This window comes from Polypterus senegalus, chromosome 5 (assembly GCF_016835505.1).
Source record: "Polypterus senegalus isolate Bchr_013 chromosome 5, ASM1683550v1, whole genome shotgun sequence".
Classification (NCBI taxonomy): Eukaryota; Metazoa; Chordata; class Cladistia; order Polypteriformes; family Polypteridae; genus Polypterus; species Polypterus senegalus.
Genome location: NC_053158.1, coordinates 64,969,853 through 64,988,507, shown reverse-complemented (window position 1 = coordinate 64,988,507; position 18,655 = coordinate 64,969,853). Strand labels below are relative to the sequence as shown.

The following is an 18,655-nucleotide window of genomic DNA, read 5'->3' as shown; positions in this document are numbered from 1 at the left end:
TGTTTCTCTAGTACTAAAATAAACAATAAAAATAAAACAGAATGTTGCTAGGTTTTTATAACTGACTGTGGGCCTCCTCCTAAGGTTTACAGTATTTTCTCCAGGGATGCTGCTGACTGGAGTTTTTGTTTTCGCTTCTCTTTTGTCAGCTGGGCAGAGATCAATGCCAGTGATGTATTACGGTGCAGATAATGTTAGGTTTCGTTTATGTTAATCAGTTTGTAATTGCTTAGCTTTTCAGTGTGTTTAGAAAGTCTGTATCTTAATGGGTATACACATTATGGAATTACTAATTTGTAAAATGGTAATTACATTTTTACCTGTGAACTTGTTATAGCACTCTGAACCTGCAGACTTTGAAGAATGCTATTTCAAAATAAACTGAATTGATTGCTAAAAGTTCAGATATCCAAGTTAGCACACTTACATGCACCAGGTCCTTCCGCATGATTATATTTTCCACTCCCAGCATAAAAAGGTCATCAATTTGACTTCATTACCATGCATTTTACGACATTCTCTTTTCTACTGACCTTTTGAAATTCCACACTCTTTCTTTGAAATTCTAACAAAACTGACCTTTACTGTTCAACTATGATTGCATTCTTCCTTCTGGATGTGTTTCTGAATTAGTTCACAGATCCTTAACTACTGAAGTGGCAGGTAGCCTTGTGAAAACCATCCAGGCAGTTCATTTAATGCTAGAGGCTCAACTGAGGGACCATATTATTTTAATTTATGGTACCTAGAGCTTCATTTGCAAGTGGAGCTGTTAACCTGGTCTTTTCATGATGTCTTTTTCCACTGCTTTGTAGCTTTGCCAGTTTGCTTTTGTGAGGACACACTGTTTGTAAATCTCCTCAGTTCAACAAATACATGAAGAGTATTCTGGTCTTTTTTTATTTAGCTCAACAATAGGAATTGTTGGCTTCACAAGAAGGCCCTTCAAAATTTATTTTGATATTTGTGCTCATTTTAGCATCTGTTGCTTCTATAAAATGTTTTTTTTAATAAGCTCCTGCTAGAATCTCACTCACTATCAAAAGCATGCATTCACTCACAAGCTCACTTTGCATTCCTTACAAACATGCCTTGCTCCTTACTGCACTTCCAGTTATCGTTGTGACTGAGTGTCAGCAGGATTTGTCTCATTAACAATTTCAGGAGTTCAAAATTAAGTCAAATGTTGCTAAATAAGTCACGATAGACAAACAAGACAATACCACACAAGAAGTACAGTATGTCTGTGTTATTTTTATCTGTTTACATTACACAGCACAATTTTTGAAATGAAATGTCTTCCTTAATAGCAAAACTTAACTTTGAAAGTTTAAAGCAATTTAATTTCATGCTAAAAATACAAATTCTAAAGTAAAAATAATTCAGACAAATGTGACAGTTTCCAGCGTTAATGTGCTGGCTTTTGTCATTGTTATGAGTCCCAAGGAATGAACTTCTATTTAAATTCAATTCACTACCTGTTCTCACCACTCTTCAGTAATCTGGTTTTCCTCCATTGTACTCGGATATTGTTATTCAAATTGCGTGACTGAATCTTCCCAGTCAATGTTGTCACCTTTAAGATTCAAAGACTCATCGTGTTTAGCTTATTTTATGGATCCAATTTATGGCTGCACTGCACACTGCAAAAATGGCAACTTTAAACATCTTCTCTAAAACATTTATTTCTGTTGTCAAATCATTAACTTGACATGCTTGCCAAGTAATTAGTGTCTTTACTCATAGAATCTATGCAGCCTGTCGTTTTCATTTAAGGTGGGTTCAAGAATTTCACTTGAGAGAACAGTTTGTGGTTCTCTTGAATGGTTTGCATTAGGGTGCAACTGACCAACTGTTACAGTATAAATCTACTCACTACAGATTCACCACTGACAAACTCTCCCACCATGCATTGTGCCATTGAAATGACTTCTATTAGGACATATTTTGCTGATAATATTGTATTTTACTGTGTAAAAAAGCATTACATCCAAGAATGACTAGGAATATTTTAAGGTGTGTTCTAACATACCATACACACAATCTTTCATGTAAATGTTTACATTACATTTTATTTCTTTACTGAATCAAATAAAAACATTTGCTCAAGTTCACTGTAATTGTTTATAAATTAAAAAACAGACTCATAAAGTAGGAGATGAGACTTTCATCAGAAACAGGATTTGTAATGCTCTAGGAAATGATCAGACGCTCATGATGTGTAATTATGAGATTAGCTAACCAAATGTCATGATGTTTAAACAGCAATCCCCAAACCACTGCACATAAGCTTTACAAAATCTACAAAGAACTCACAAAAGTGGGGAATAGCTACAGCACAGCTTTTTCTGTTGTTATGTAACACCTTAGGCATTATTTCCTCTGGAACATTTACTGTACATTAGGAATGTGGACAAGTCTGAGTATTCAGAAAAATGGTAAACTACTGCCACCTTAGGGCAGCTATTGGGAATACAACATTTAGGTGTGAATTTGAAAGTCCTCTCTATGTGATATAGTGACCTTCCTATCTATCTATCTATCTATCTATCTATCTATTATATAGTGAATTTTAAATCTATCTATCTATCTATCTATGCGATATAGTCACCTTCCTATCTATCTATCTATCTATCTATCTATCTATCTATCTATCTAACTATCTATGTTATATAGTGACCTTCTATCTATCTATCTATCTATCTATCTATCTATCTATCTATGTCATAGATAGAAGGTCACTATATAACATAGATAGATAGATAGATAGATAGAAGGTCACTATATAACATAGATAGATAGATAGATAGATAGATAGATAGATAGATAGATAGATAGATAGATAGATAGATAGATAGATAGATAGATAGATAGATAGAAGGTCACTATATAACATAGATAGTTAGATAGATAGATAGATAGATAGATAGATAGATAGATAGATAGATAGATAGATAGATAGATAGATAGGAAGGTCTACTTGTTGGTCATACTGCAGCAATTTGTTTTGGACACCTAACTAGCCCCTCTGATTGGTAAAATACTTTCATTTTCTCTGCATTTTGGAAATAACTCTTTTCCACATTTTTTAATGTTTCATTTGTCCTTTTTTGTTGGCATGTTGGACTTTGGACTTCAAAGGCAATTTGGCTGAACCAGCACACATTTGTATATATATATATATATATATATATATATATATATATATATATATATATATATATATATATATATATATATATAAGGGAGGGTAATGCACAGACAAACAGACAGACAGACAAACATTCAAGTGGTTGTGGATGTTTGTTAGCCTTCCATTAATGACCTTTCCAGGAAACATCGAAACCTTAGCTCTCATTGAAGGTGGTCGGCAAAAGATTTAAAAAGATGCTATTATGATCCCCAAAAGTATAGTTTTAAAGAGGCTTTTATGAAAAGAGAGAAAAAATATTTTATTTTTCACTTTCACTGATCCTTAATTTCAATAAGGTTTGCCTTTGATGTTAGCATTCTGAAGCAGAGCGGCCCCTTCCATTTGAAATATTGGCATAACACAGAAGATTGTATTGTTTGATTACAGGGTGATTTTTGTTTGATGTAATTATCATTTTTACCTTCATTTTGGGAAGGACAGGTGACACAGTGGTTACAATGGTGACACAGCATCCAGCATACTGGAAAGGATTTTTCTTTAAGTACTCCAGTTCTCCTCTCACATGTGCAGAGATGTGACTTTCTACGGGTCTTGCGTGTGTGAGTTTGGATGTGTGCAGGTGTGTTCGGTGATAATGAGACTAGTCATAGATATTACATTAAGTAAGTTCAAAAATGATGGGATTAGAAAATGAGCCCACTGTGGGAATAAGAGTGAATTTGGCCTGTGATAGATGGGTGCCCCATTTAGGTTTGATTACTTGCCCCATGACCTTTAGTTGAATTGATGTGAATCTAAAATGAATTAATGGACTCCCACCGTGACTTAAATTTATTGTTTATTGTCATACGCTTGGATACTATGAACTCTAAACATGTTTGGAAGGGTCACTGTTGGCCACAAGTAGCTGACCAAAGCTTAACAACCTCTGACTTAAAAAAAAATTTAACTTGAAAAATGGAATATAACATCATGGTGAGAAACATGCAAAAAAGGAAAGTATTTGGAGGTCACAGTGGCCCTGCTCTGTTAGATATACTTAGTTACAGTAATACATTACGCCTTATGTTCATTCCTCCCCTGACTATGCAAATTTTAGACTAATAGTTATAAAATGTAATCATTTCTTATCACCTGGCCAAGCTGCTTAAAGTTCTGAAATTAATTTCCGACACTTTTTACTTTTATGTTTAGTTCCACAGAGGTCCTTCAATGCCTCATAAAACGACAGACATCTGTATTACAAAAGCTTATGTAGTCTCATCTAATTATGAGGCCAAACTCTCCTGGGGGTACTTTATAGAAGTATAGAAACCTTTCTTAGGAGAGCTCACCGATGTGTGTGCTTAAAGGCTAATAAGTGTACACATACAGTGGTGTGAAAAACTATTTGCCCCCTTCCTGATTTCTTATTCTTTTGCATGTTTGTCACACAAAATGTTTCTGATCGTCAAACACATTTAACCATTAGTCAAATATAAAACAAGTAAACACAAAATGCAGTTTTTAAATGATGGTTTTTATTATTTAGGGAGAAAAAAATCCAAACCTACATGACCCTGTGTGAAAAAGTAATTGCCCCTTGTTAAAAATAACCTAACTGTGGTGTATCACACCTGAGTTCAATTTCCGTAGCCACCCCCAGGCCTGATTACTGCCACACCTGTTTCAATCAAGAAATCACTTAAATAGGAGCTGCCTGACACAGAGAAGTAGACCAAAAGCACCTCAAAAGCTAGACATCATGCCAAGATCCAAAGAAATTCAGGAACAAATGAGAACAGAAGTAATTGAGATCGATCAGTCTGGTAAAGGTTATAAAGCCATTTCTAAAGCTTTGGGACTCCAGCGAACCACAGTGAGAGCCATTATCCACAAATGGCAAAAACATGGAACAGTGGTGAACCTTCCCAGGAGTGGCCGGCCGACCAAAATTACCCCAAAAGCGCAGAAACAACTCATCCGAGAGGTCACAAAAGACCCCAGGACAATGTCTAAAGAACTGCAGGCCTCACTTGCCTCAATTAAGGCCAGTGTTCACGACTCCACCATAAGAAAGAGACTGGGCAAAAACGGCCTGCATGGCAGATTTCCAAGACGGAACCAATGTTAAGCAAAAAGAACATTAGGGCTCGTCTCAATTTTGCTAAGAAACATCTCAATGATTGCCAAGACTTTTGGGAAAATACCTTGTGGACTGATGAGAAAAAAGTTGAACTTTTTGGAAGGCAAATGTCCCGTTACATCTGGCGAAAAGGAACACAGCATTTCAGAAAAAGAACATCATACCAACAGTAAAATATGGTGGTGGTAGTGTGATGGTCTGGGGTTGTTTTGCTGCTTCAGGACCTGGAAGGCTTGCTGTGATAGATGGAACCATGAATTCTACTGTCTACCAAAAATCCTGAAGGAGAATGTCCGGCCATCTGTTCGTCAACTCAAGCTGAAGCGATCTTGGGTGCTGCAACAGGACAATGACCCAAAACACACCAGCAAATCCACCTCTGAATGGCTGAAGAAAACAAAATGAAGACTTTGGAGTGGCCTAGTCAAAGTCCTGACCTGAATCCAATTGAGATGCTATGGCATGACCTTAAAAAGGCGGTTCATGCTAGAAAACCCTCAAATAAAGCTGAATTACAACAATTCTGCAAAGATGAGTGGACCAAAATTCCTCCAGAGCGCTGTAAAAGACTCATTGCAAGTTATCGCAAACGCTTGATTGCAGTTATTGCTGCCAAGGGTGGCCCAACCAGTTATTAGGTTCAGGGGGCAATTACTTTTTCACACAGGGCCATGTAGGTTTGGATTTTTTCTCCCTAAATAATAAAACCATCATTTAAAAACTGCATTTTGTGTTTACTTGTGTTATATTTGACTAATGGTTAAATGTGTTTGACGATCAGAAACATTTTGTGTGACAAACATGCAAAAGAATAAGAAATCAGGAAGGGGGCAAATAGTTTTTCACACCACTGTATACTGTACCTTTACCTTGCTCTCTTTTTTTTCTTTCATATGCTGCACATTCCACACATTAACGCATTAATGTATAAACTGTTATAGTAAAAATAAAGGCTGATATACACATGTATGGGCATGGATTCAATGGGATACTGGATGTGTTGTCCATATGCTCGCTTTGCTCGCCCTCGCTACGCTCCAGCCACTTCACGTCTCTGCCGCTCGCGTTATGAAGGCGGGTTGTGGAGCTGAACGCACGCTAAGGAGATGCGGTCTGATCAGCTTCTGTCTTCCTGCTGCTGCTACCGAGCTGTGTGTTCTGCTTGCCGCGCTGCGCGTTGATCATTTAAAAGCCTGTACAGCAGCTGTCCTTTTGTCTTACTGCCTTGTCTTGCTGGACGTCAAATTGTCTTCCGAGAAGATCACATATCGTCTCCTTCCAAGCCTTCCAAGATTTTTTTTTTTTTTTTATAATAGAGAGATAATATACCATGAACAAATTATTACATTTCACATTTTTAGTAAACTGGTTGGCTGCACAATGTTACTGCAAACAGCCTTTTCTACTTCATCCCAAAGATGCCTAATAGGATTGAAGTCTGGAGATTGTGCGGACCTCTGAAGCATTGGCAACCCGTTGTCATGTTCCTAGAACCATTTGGATACATGCTTTGTAATGGGGAACATTAGGTGTTCATTTAGCATATCATTATAAAACACATAAAACTATCCAACACATGTTTTTCCTACCTATTAATGTTGTAAGATTAAGGCATTTTTTCAATATGCAAGGTACTGAGGAATTAGTTTGTGAATTTATTTCTAGTAGGATTGACTACTGCAATGCATTTACTCAGTGGCTTTTCAAATCATTCTTTATGTAGCATTCAGTTTTTCCTAAATGCTTCCTAAAGAATTATTACACAAACCAGAAAATAAATAACTGTAGTTCTCAAGTCCTTGTGCTGGCTCCCAGTTAAGCACAGAGCTGATTACAAAATCCTTCTTTTAACTTATAAAGCCTTATATGGCCAAGGACGCAGCTTACTTATCTGAGTTTATCATTTCTTATAAACTAGGGTGCACACTGCAATGTCAAGAATCTAAGCAATAATTAGAAAACAGTGCAAGGTCGAGCTTTTAGTTACAGTGAAATGAAGCTGTGGAATGATCTGCCTGCTAATATAAGAGACGGCCCTCCAGTCTCAGCTTTTAAATCCCGGCTGAAGACTCACTACTTTAGTCTAGCATACCCTGACTAGAGTTGCTGATTAGCTGTGTATACTGCATTACTGCTCATTAGTCATTTGTACAGAAATGAAAGTTTCACAGTATTCTTAAACCACTACTAGCCCTCTTCTATTCTGTTTCTGGATGTGGCACTTGGTTGCCAATGCTCTACTTCCAGGTAGCTCTCCTGCATATGGAAGTGTCATCTCAGATAAATCAGCACAGGAATCATCGGATTGGAAAGATTCTCTCATCAGATTGGGCAGCCAGCACAGACTCCACAGTAGAAAATCCAGGAGTGGGTAAGCAGCCAGTTGGCCAAGGTCTCTAGGACTGTAACTTGATTATTGAATTTCTCTTGTACAATTTTAATCTCCACCATTGCCAACAGGCCACATGGTCAGATATTGTTGGTTTCGAATCATGTTTAATAAGTTTCTACCTTGTTCTTTGTGTGTTTTAATAAATCTGCATTTATATATGTACCAGTTCTGTATTTAGTCATTAGTATTATCTATATGTGTATTTTAGCAGAGAACTGTTTGCAGCGCTTTGAACCTGCACTCAGTGAAGAGTGTTATACCAAATAATAAGTTTGTACTGTATTGCATTGTAAAGTATGTCATGAAAATATATCCCACACCATCATCACACTACCACCACTAGCCTGGATTGTTAATATTGGACAGGATATCTCAGTGGACTCGTATTGCACCAAACTGTGACTCTTCCATCAGCAAGATGCAAAAGGAAATAGCATTTCTCAGACAAAGTAACTTTTTTCCCAATCCACATCATTCCTGTTTTAATGATTTTTTTCCCACAGGATGGACACTTTGCTGTGTTTTGCTGACAACATTAATATCCAACATGGTCTTAGGCTGTTGCAGCCCACTTGATACAAAGTCTAATTAAGAGGTGCATTCTGATTTGACAACCTTCATCCTATTGTAGAGTTTGGATGGGATTTGCTTGGTTGTGGCCTATCTGTTTATTTTTCACCATTTTTTGACTATACTGTATACATGCACAGGATCTTCTATCACGGGTAGTTTTTAATTTTCACACCTTGAAACAATTGTGGGTTTAAAGTCTGTGATGACAGCTGTTTTGGAGACGCTACGACTGATACTACTAGCACCAACAATATGCCATATTCAAAGTCATTCCAACCAAACACTAAGTGACGTTAGGAATGCTAATCTGCCTGATTTATATAACACACCACTTTCATGTTAAGGATAAGGGATTGGAAAGCGTAACTTCTGCTTTCTCAGTAGCCAGGCTATAAACAAGAGCTTAAAGTAATAGCTCCTTTATATGTAGACTGGGCCTGAGTATGAAAGCACACTGGGTAATGGCCATTGAACGGCACCTGCGATTTAGGGGTGCAACAGTTCTGTTGGCGGCCAGGAGGAATAATGGCAGTAGCACAGTTGATGCGCAGAGTATTGCAGTTGGCGCAAGGACACTGCATGCCCAGTACCACGACTAGTTTCAGCTCATTTCACCTATAGGCACTGTCATGCATGGGTGCCTGAGGATCACCTTCCAGGCTCAAACAAGGTATGTAATAACTCACCGGGACAGAAGGGGGCACCAAAGCTTCTCTTTTCTCTTCCCTAATTCAGAGAAACCACCTATGGAGGACAATTCAGTCTTGCCCCCACATAAGTAAGCCACACTCCTGAACACCTTATTTTGGGACCATATAAAGCTGTGGGTTTACGGAGGATGTGTGTCTCAGTGTCACAGCCGACAGAACTTTGTTCCACATGCACGAGCTTCCCGACGCAGACCTGCTTGAGGGCCGATTGTTTAGAAAAGCCATTGAGGCTAAAAGGGCAGACATCTTACATGTTTTCAGTTGTGCTGCCACATGCTCATTTCTGTTGTATTTTGTAGATGATTGCACTCAATTGGGTGGTCCAGTTGGCACCCCAAATTTTCTTTGGTTTCCTGGTCCCTATTTACAGCCTCCACCCTCCACAACGTACACACACTGATGGAAGTGACACAGCTACATGCCCAGATATCAGTCTAATGTAGCCTCAAACAGTCAGGCAGACAGTGTGGCCTAGTGGTTGTGAGTTCAAATCCTGCTGCTGACAGTGTGTGACCGAGCAAGTCACTTCACCTGCCTGTGTTCCAGCTGGCAAAACAAAAGAAACTGAACCAATTGTATCTTAGCTGTAAGTCTACTTAGAGAAATGCATCAGACAAATAATAATAATTTACCAGAAGTATAACCAGTACAATGCTATTACCTGTAAACAAATTGGCACAGCCACATGGATGGTGTGGTATAGCAAAATGAATTGTGGTGGAGCACCTGCAATGGAGTTCACAGAAGTACAGCAGACACAGAGTATTCTACTTTAATATACTTGGTACTGCAGAGTGAGCAGAAAATAATCTGTCGCTGGCACTGCCCGACACAGACACACGCTGGTGTAGAAAGCACTGCAATTAAAGTTCTGTGGACACCTACCATTGATTCAGAAAATAATCGGACCTCTTTGCTTTCTGCCAAAAGGGCTTCTACAAAGTATTAAATTAAGGGTCTAAATACTCGTAGAAATTTTTAAATAAATTTACCAACCTTTCTGAAAGCATGTTTTCACTTTTTCATTATGGGTTATTGAGTGTAGATTGATGGGCGAAAACAACACAATAAAATGCCCAGAAATGTAAGGGTTCTGAATCATTTCTGAATGCACTGTACAGTACAAAGTAATCGTGTTAACCCACTCTAGTGGTATTGTTACAACAGAAAGAGCATATTGATGGAACTGGCATGGCCAGATTTCCTGCAGTGGAGCTGGCACTATGTATAGCATACTAATGACACCAGAACAGTAAAATGTTCTGTAATGGAACTGGCACAAACACATACAGTGCAGAGTAATATTGCCTGTGCAGAGGTGAAGAGCAGAATGGGCATACAGTAATAATGGGATTGGCATGGACAGGTTCACAGTAGAGGAGCAGGCACTGTGGTGTAACAAAATACATTGAAATGGCATGTGATTTTCAGTGGTATAGGGCAATAGAATTTAAAAGCACAGCATTATAGAAAATCAAACAACAAACAATCAAATGAGGATGGGAAAATAGAATGGGAATAAAAATAAACTTGGCACAGTGGTACTGTACAGAAGTGGACTCTGTTGTTGATAAATGCACACTGATGAAACTAAAGCTTCCATATACAAAGTAATAATGTTGGCACCAGAATGTGGCACAAATGTCAAAATGGGTGTAGACAAATACACTGTTAGAGAGAGATAACAGTAGTATATGGAGTAATAAAGGTCGCATGGGTGAATACGCCATAAACATATGGCACAGCTTCATGCCCCAGTGAAACAGAACACAATTACGCATACACAGAATGGGCGCCTGACTATATTGTACACAGCTGCAGAGCTGGCACAGCCAAATCTTGGGTAATAGAGCCTCGCAGAGAATAATACAATATAATAGAACTGGCACAGTGACAGGAGTATACTAATGGGACTGGCATAGAAATGGAGTAGATGAAGAGCTGTAGCTGTATTGTACACAACAGTATTTGTGGCAGAGCAGCATACACAATAACTCAATTATAAAACAGCACCCACTTTGAAAAATGGCACAGCTCTACAGTTGAAATCTATCAGCACACAGTTTTTAATGTGACCCGAGTTTGAGAAAAGCATCAATAATTTGTCCAAATCAGAGAGCAGCTTACAAGACTGCAAGGTGCAGAGTACAAAACATAATGCAAAGTAAGCACAAAATATGTACAAATTGTTCTGCAGTTTTGCAGAAGTGCCAGTTTTGCAAACGCTGGACATGCACATTAATCACTTCATGTGTACTCCTGTATATTTTGAATGCTTGTAATGATCAGCAGTGTGGAGAAAAACTATAAAGTGAGTGTGAAATGAAAAAGGAGATTTGTACTGCAACATGATGGATCAGTCAAACTGTAACAGTACCTGGACTTGTGGAATTTTATAAATGGGATCAATCCCAGCAGTTTATGCCTCCAGTCTGTGTAACTTTTTATATTTCTGGAGCTCCTCAACTCGCATTGTGGCTGTCCTTGACGTCTCGTAGCTGAGCAAGGATTTTTCAGATTGGGCCTCGGCTTTCAGCCTCCTATAAAGAGAGGAAGATCAGCATTTTAAACCAGCAGGCATTATTAATTACACACACTGCAAGATATACTATACTGTAAGTGTAAACCTATTTTTATCTGCAGATGTGCAGATATTTAACTTTAATATCAACAATTTTTATACAGTAGGTAGTGTGTGTTTTTCATTTACATGATGGTGATCTATTGCACAAAACATTACATTCTCAAACTAATTCATCTAATTCAGAATTACAGGTGCCCAGAGCCTAACCGCATATTATTAGACCAAGGCAGAAAACAGCCATGGATGGGGTGCCAGTCCACCCCTGGGCCTACTCATGAACACACAAAAGCTCACATTCAAAAACAGCTCTTTATCTTGTATTTGCTTTTCTCCTCTCACAAAGAATATACATTTGTACAATGAAACTACACATAAATCACAGAGCAAAACTGTTCTTGTTTCATACTGTTATTCCAACATTAGCAGTCATAATAGTACTGTTCATAAACGTTATCCAAAGCCACGAGAAGTCTTAAACATAAGGCAACCAGGGAAATGGAAGGGCTGATGGTCAGTCTCCTGAGTGAGTGACATTTCTATCTAACTAGCCTCCCCTTGGCCCACTGCCTGTGTCTCCGATTAGCACGAACATATCGCTCCTGCAGGTGAACTATGATTCTTAGCGTGATGAGAGAAGTCACAAAATTAACCGTAATATTCAAGCAAATTATAGAAAAAAACCTGATCTAAGTCCGTTAAGTAGTTCGTTCTCTCGTATAAACTGGACAGACAGACGTTGGATTTTATATATATATATATATATAGAGACTGAGTCAAACGATTATAACATTATGTGCACTGCATGGAAACAACATAAAAATACCTTCACATGTATCAAATGAACAGATCACAAAATAAAGATTGGAATTAGATAATCTACTTGTGGGCACCAATACAGCATGGTGTTTGGTGCCGCTTCTGCCTCGTGGCTCCATCATTCTGGCTCTAAATGCTGTACCCACTCATCTGTATGGAGTGTTGACTGCGCATGTTCTCCATATGCCTGCCAGTCTTCTTCTCCACATTACTGGAAATGTTAGGTCATGTTGCTTTAACTGGTAATTCCACAGCGGCCCTATACAGGACGCGAGTGTGGCCTATGTTTGAGTGGGCCCTGTGAGGCTGTGCCCAACACTGCTAGAATGGGCTCCACCACCCTAAAGCCAAGTGCATTTTAGAATAAATGGCATGCTATTCAAGTTTTTTACATTTTTATAGCATTTGTAAAAAACTGTTTTTTGACCGCTGCAGTATTTGGCAAGCTGGGGAGAAACAATCGCATTTTAAGAATAAAGAAGGAACATTGTAAAATAAATTATTTTTTCACCTAAAACACCAGAATCAATAACACTACCCTGTGAGAAACTTTTTAATACTACACGAGAAAAAACAGTTTCAAGAGAATAATACAGAAGTTCACCTCATGTGCCACCATAAAATATAATATAATTTAATGGGGAGCCCCTGTCAAGTGGCAAAATAAAGTTTCTATGGCAGTCCTCATTTTTGAAACCATTTTTACCACACTTATTTTAGTCCAAAATCAAAATATTAAATAAATGGCACCTGACAGAACAAATAACATGTTTTGCTAACTTTTTAAATGTTGTGACAGTAGGGGGCAGTATCGCTCCCTTGAACCCTCAGGTACCACGCCAGACACCAGGTAAAAGTGCAATCATTCTTTATTTTATTATAATAATTATGTGCACCAAGCACCCTCCACTCCACACTACTCATTAACCGAATACAATACAAAATAATCAATAAACCAATCCGCGTTGCCCACCTACCACCCAGCTCAGCTCATTGTCTGGGAGTTCCCATAGTCCTTTTATACCCCCTGACCCAGAGGTGTTCCTGCCCAACAGTCCACAAGTCCTTATTCCTTCCGGGTCAGGGTAAATAGTCCTTATCTTCACCCCGGAAGCATGTCACTTCTTCCTGTCACGGGATTATGACGCACTTCCGGGTTATAGGGCATAAATGAGTCCATTGGTCTCCCGACAGCGGCTCCCAGTGGTCTCCAGGGTATCCAGCAGGGCTGTGCATAAAAACTACATAGTTCATGAGGCCCTTCTGGAATTCGGGACCCGTCCATGCTGTCGGGAGAGCTCCTCCTGGCGGCTTGGGGGTGAGGGCCGGAATAGGAAGCCGGCCATCCATCACAATGTATGTAATAAAGTTTTACCACATAAACTGGCATAGAGTAAAAAAAAAAATAATAATTGCTACCTTAGACTTAAAAAACTGGTTCCATCACATTCAGCTTCAAGGGTTTAACCAAATGCTTCAAAATCAGTGTTTCACACCGCAAAACTGCTTTCATTTATGTAGAAGCGTTTGTCATTGTTTGAGCATGAAGTGCTTGTTACCAGTCCTGCCACAGCGTCTCTGTCAGGTTTAGGTGTGACTTGAACTTGACTCGGCCAGTCCAGAACTTTAATTGTGCCTTCTTTTAGTCAGACTGGCGTTTTGTGCTTTTGTTCTTTGCTCTATGACCCAGCCATGCCTGACATTCTTAAGAATTCATGGGCCCCTCAATAATGATATGTTGTCCGGGTCCTGAGGCAGCAAAGTTCCCCAACACCATCTCACTATTATTGCCATGTCTCTGATGGTTGGAAAAAATGCTCTTCCTGTGAAATGACGTGTTTGCTTTATGGCAAATTTAACAGACCCCATATCATGCAATATGTACTGATTTCATCTCATTTGTCCATAGAAGAATTCCCTAAAAAGTCTGAGGGTGTTTCCTGGCAAATGAAAGAAAACTATTTCTTGGTTGGAAGTGGTCCCTGCCTTGCAAATCTCCAATGAAGCCAATTTTTGCCTTAAGTATTTCTAATGATGGAGTCATGAACGTTGACCCTTGCAAAGGTAAAAGAAGCCTGCAGTTTCTTTAATTTTTTAAACTATTTTTTTGATTTTAAAGATATTATTTACTAATGTAAGGAGTTAAGACAGCAGTAGGCAGGTACTTACTAGCTAGAAGCATTCTTGATAAATGGTCAGTATTTTACAAAGTCCTTTTTACAGTAAAACAAAAAAAAAACTACATGGTGCAATGAATTTGACTTTAGCTTGGGAATTCTTTGCAGAGCAAAATGAATTCAAAGAGAATAATTACTTAACTGTAAAATACACTGTGTCTAAAAGTGATGACTACGATGGTTTATGAAAAATTGATCCAATAAGGTAAGGGGGCACTTTAATTCTGTCAGGGTGTTCAGTCAGAGATCTCTTAATGCTTTTCATTTTGCCTGCTTGTAATATACAGTACCTACTGTATCTACCATTGTGAAATATGTTTCTATCCAAATTGCTTATTAAATGCATAATTATTTTATATTTAAGTAAGTTTTTTTTTTTCTGGAGAAAACCACTTTTGTAAAGATTTTATTCATTTTTTAACTGTTTCTTAAATTCCACATCAATGTCCTTCCTTAAAAGGAATCCAAATGAGCCCAAAGAGCCTCTTGAGTGTCTCTGTGTCTGCTTCAAATGGAAGTTTACAAAATATATGTTAAGCCTATTGTGACATCTATTTGTATTTATAAACAGTTTATAATCAGAGACTTCTCTTACCACATTATGCTATTGTGTATGTATGTTAATTGCCCCTTTGATCAATGAAGTGCTATCTATCTATCTATCTATCTATCTATCTATCTATCGATCTTATCTAGCTAGCTAGCTAGCAGTCCATCCATCCATCCATCCTCCACATACGACGGGGAGTCAAGCTAAAGTTAGAAAATGGGATTTATTAAAAAACTTAACAAAACTGATAATGTCATTTCTCATTTCTCAATGCACTTGCACCACCTGCCTGGAAGTGCCTGGATTCCAGCACAATAAAAGGTTTTGTCTTGTCCTCGCACCCACTAGTGCACCAGAGTTGTTGTCCAACACTACATGCTGAGGGGTACTGCAGTCATTAGTGCAAGTTATTGTGTCTTGCTGGAGACCAACGTGAAGCCTGCTATTTGATCCAAATGGCGGGGACTGCTGTCTCATGGAGTCCTTTTGCTAAGACAATGCCCACCCACACATTGCTAAGAACACCAAGGCTTGTCTGGAGAAACTGAAGTTTGAGGTATTGCCACATCCTCTTTATCCACCGGATTTGGCACCGTGTGATTTGCACATTTTTGGACTGTTAAAAAAACATCTGGGTGGTTGTTGATGAAGAGAAGAATGAAGAAAGCGATGCACAAGTGGTTGTGAGGACAAAACCTTTTATTCTGCTGGAATCCAGGCAGGTAGCGCAAGTGGATTGAGAAGGGTGGAGACTCCATTGAGAAATTACTTTATCAGTTTTTGATATTTGATATTTTCTAACTTTAGCTTGACTCCCCTCATACTTTGCTTTTTAGGCAGTCCTATCTTTTTTATTGCAGACATGATGATGTTAGGGTTTGTGATGCTGATTTGGTTTTGTGATAGCAACTCATGTTGTTACTGATGCCAATATGGGAGTGCCCAGAGAATAAGTGCAGAATATACTGCAGTCATTAGTGCAAGTTATTGTGTCTTGCTGGAGACCAACGTGAAGCCTGCTATTTGATCCAAATGGCGGGGACTGCTGTCTCAAGGAGTCCTTTTGCTAAGACAATGCCCAACCACACACTGCTAAGAACGCCAAGGCTTGTCTGGAGAAAGTGAAGTTTGAGGTATTGTCATATCCTCCTTATTCGCCGGATTTGGCACCGTGTGATTTCCACCTTTTCGTTGGTCATCGATTCAGAACAGATGATGATGTGAAGAAAGCGGTGCATGAGTGGTTGCGAGTACAAGAATCTTGTGCAGGAATCCGGGCACTTCCAGGCAGGTAGCGCAAGTGCATTGAAAAGGGTGGAGACTCCATTGAGAAATGACGTTATCAGTATTGTTAAGGCTCGTTCCATCTTCTAATAAATCTCATTGTCTATCTTTAGCTTGACTTCCCCTCATATTTTTCTGGTGCAATCCCATAAGTGGTCATGTTTTAGTAAATGAGCTCAGCATTTCTCTTGATTAAATAGTACATTTTATAAATGTGTACCTCAGGACAGTGATTTGTTTTTCATTTTAAAAGTCTAGAGGTTCTTGGGTACTTGAAGGCAAGATCTTACCTTTTTTATGCATAAATGACAATAATGATTTGGGAAAGATCTTACTTCCAGTCTTCTTCATCAGAATAACTTCAAAGTCGGACATCAGTGTGGCAGGATACTATATAGTTTGCATCAGTGACTTCACAAGCTTTTTCCTTTGGTCTACAAGGCATCACATTCAATGCTTGAACTGGGCTGGTATGCAACCATGGGGGGCACCTCTGAAACCTCCCACCCTGCACACCAATCAGCTGTTAGTGATTTACGGTCCTTGAGATTATTGTTACTTTTGTATGTCCACTTCAAGCACTGCTACCATTAAAAACACAGATGGCAACTTCAGTGAAAGCACATGTACTCAAAGTTATAGAGAAGAGAAATCTCATTTATTTATTGAGCTTAATTATTACAATTTAAGGAAATAGGGTGTAAAGTGTTTTTTTCAGAGTAAAGTGATACTTTAAGACTGCCATAATCAAATTATGTCACCTATCTAATCTAATCTAAATCAGCAGGGTGCATTAAGGACCGATGGTGGGACAGAGTGGCCTGTTCTCATCCAAATTGTTGTAATGTTCTAATTGCCACACATTAAGGTTTATATAGGATTGATTCTTTTGGAGGGAATATACTGTATATAGGGTGGCACAGTGGTGTAGTGGGTAGCACTGCTGCCTCACAGTTAGGAGACCCGGGTTCGCTTCCCGGGTCCTCCCTGCGTGGAGTCTGCATGTTCTCCCCGTGTCTGCCTGGGTTTCCTCCAAGTGGTCCCGTTTCTTCCCACAGTCCAAAGACATGCAGGTTAGGTGCATTGGCGATTCTAAATTGTCCCTAGTGTGTGTGTGCCCTGTGGTGGGCTGGTGCCCTGCCCTGGGTTTGTTGGCTGGGATTGGCTCCAACAGACCCGATGTGGCGGGTTGGAAAATGGATGGATGGATATATATATATATATTTTTTAATTTATTTTAATAATTTATAAATTATTAATTTTTAAACTTATTTTAATTTTTTATACTAATATTCAGTAGTTAACTAGTTTTCATGTCAATAACTCTTTTGAAATCTCAGTTTTACTCGAAAAATATCCACTTGAGATTCCTGAAAGGCCAATGTGACCCAGAAATGTAGCATTCTGTGGATGAGTAGAAACTTGGAAAAGTAGTGCCAAGCAGTACATTATTTGTCAGATAAAAATGCCATGAAAAGGATGCATTGGTTCCTGTTTTTTTTTTCTACTAGCATGTAAATCCAGGAGAAAAAAACAATATTATAAATCAGTGAGTGATAAAGTTTGCTAGTAACTTATTCAAGCCTAATAATAACACATCTTAAATATTTAACGTAGTGAAATAATTCACTTTAAGAGTTCTAACCCACTCCTCATGAATGTCAATTGAAACACAATAAAAATGTAAGGCTCGTCCAAAAGAATAAAGCAGTTCAAAAATGCTGAATTGCCAGCTTGATAAATAATGATCATAAAGTTGCATGCAAGTAATGCAAATGCAAGTCACAGTGAAAATGGTGACAAAAAAGCCAAGACTGTGTTTACTTCTTCCCAATTAACTTCTGCATTTTGCCTGAATTGTTACATTATAATTGACAATGTAAAAGCTTTGTTTTGGTTTGTTTTGTTCATCATCTGAAATTCGACTTACTGAGGACCAAGAGGATTCTGACTTAAGTCCTGCTCCCTGAAAAAACATATCACATGCTTACTTTTACGCATGACTGTATCCTTACACAGGTTCTTGGTTTTCCTGGCACATTTAAATGCCACCCCTTAAAATACAGGTTTAGGGGTCTTATGCCTCGGAGGTCGCTAGGTGGTCGAGAGCCTCCAGCCAATGCATTAGAGCCACCCATTCTTAAACTGTTCAAAGAGGAGCAAGACAAGCAACATCATGTTCCTGAATAACTACAAAAATATTAAGCAAAAATCTAAAGAAGTAAACCACAAATAAATAAATGTGCCCGACAGAATACAACGGTAATCCAAATGGTACAGTATTAGTGTG

The 18,655-nt window shown here is 38.6% G+C and overlaps 1 long non-coding RNA gene across 1 annotated transcript in view; it reads right to left on the bottom strand.

Moving 5' to 3' along the window:
• The window catches only part of LOC120530320, a 31,811-nt gene that overhangs the window by 12,541 nt on the left and 615 nt on the right, over positions 1–18,655 (bottom strand). The window contains exon 2 of the long non-coding RNA XR_005633945.1: positions 11,332–11,494. This is a non-coding gene — a long non-coding RNA (uncharacterized LOC120530320). The remainder of the gene's footprint in view (positions 1–11,331; positions 11,495–18,655) is intronic.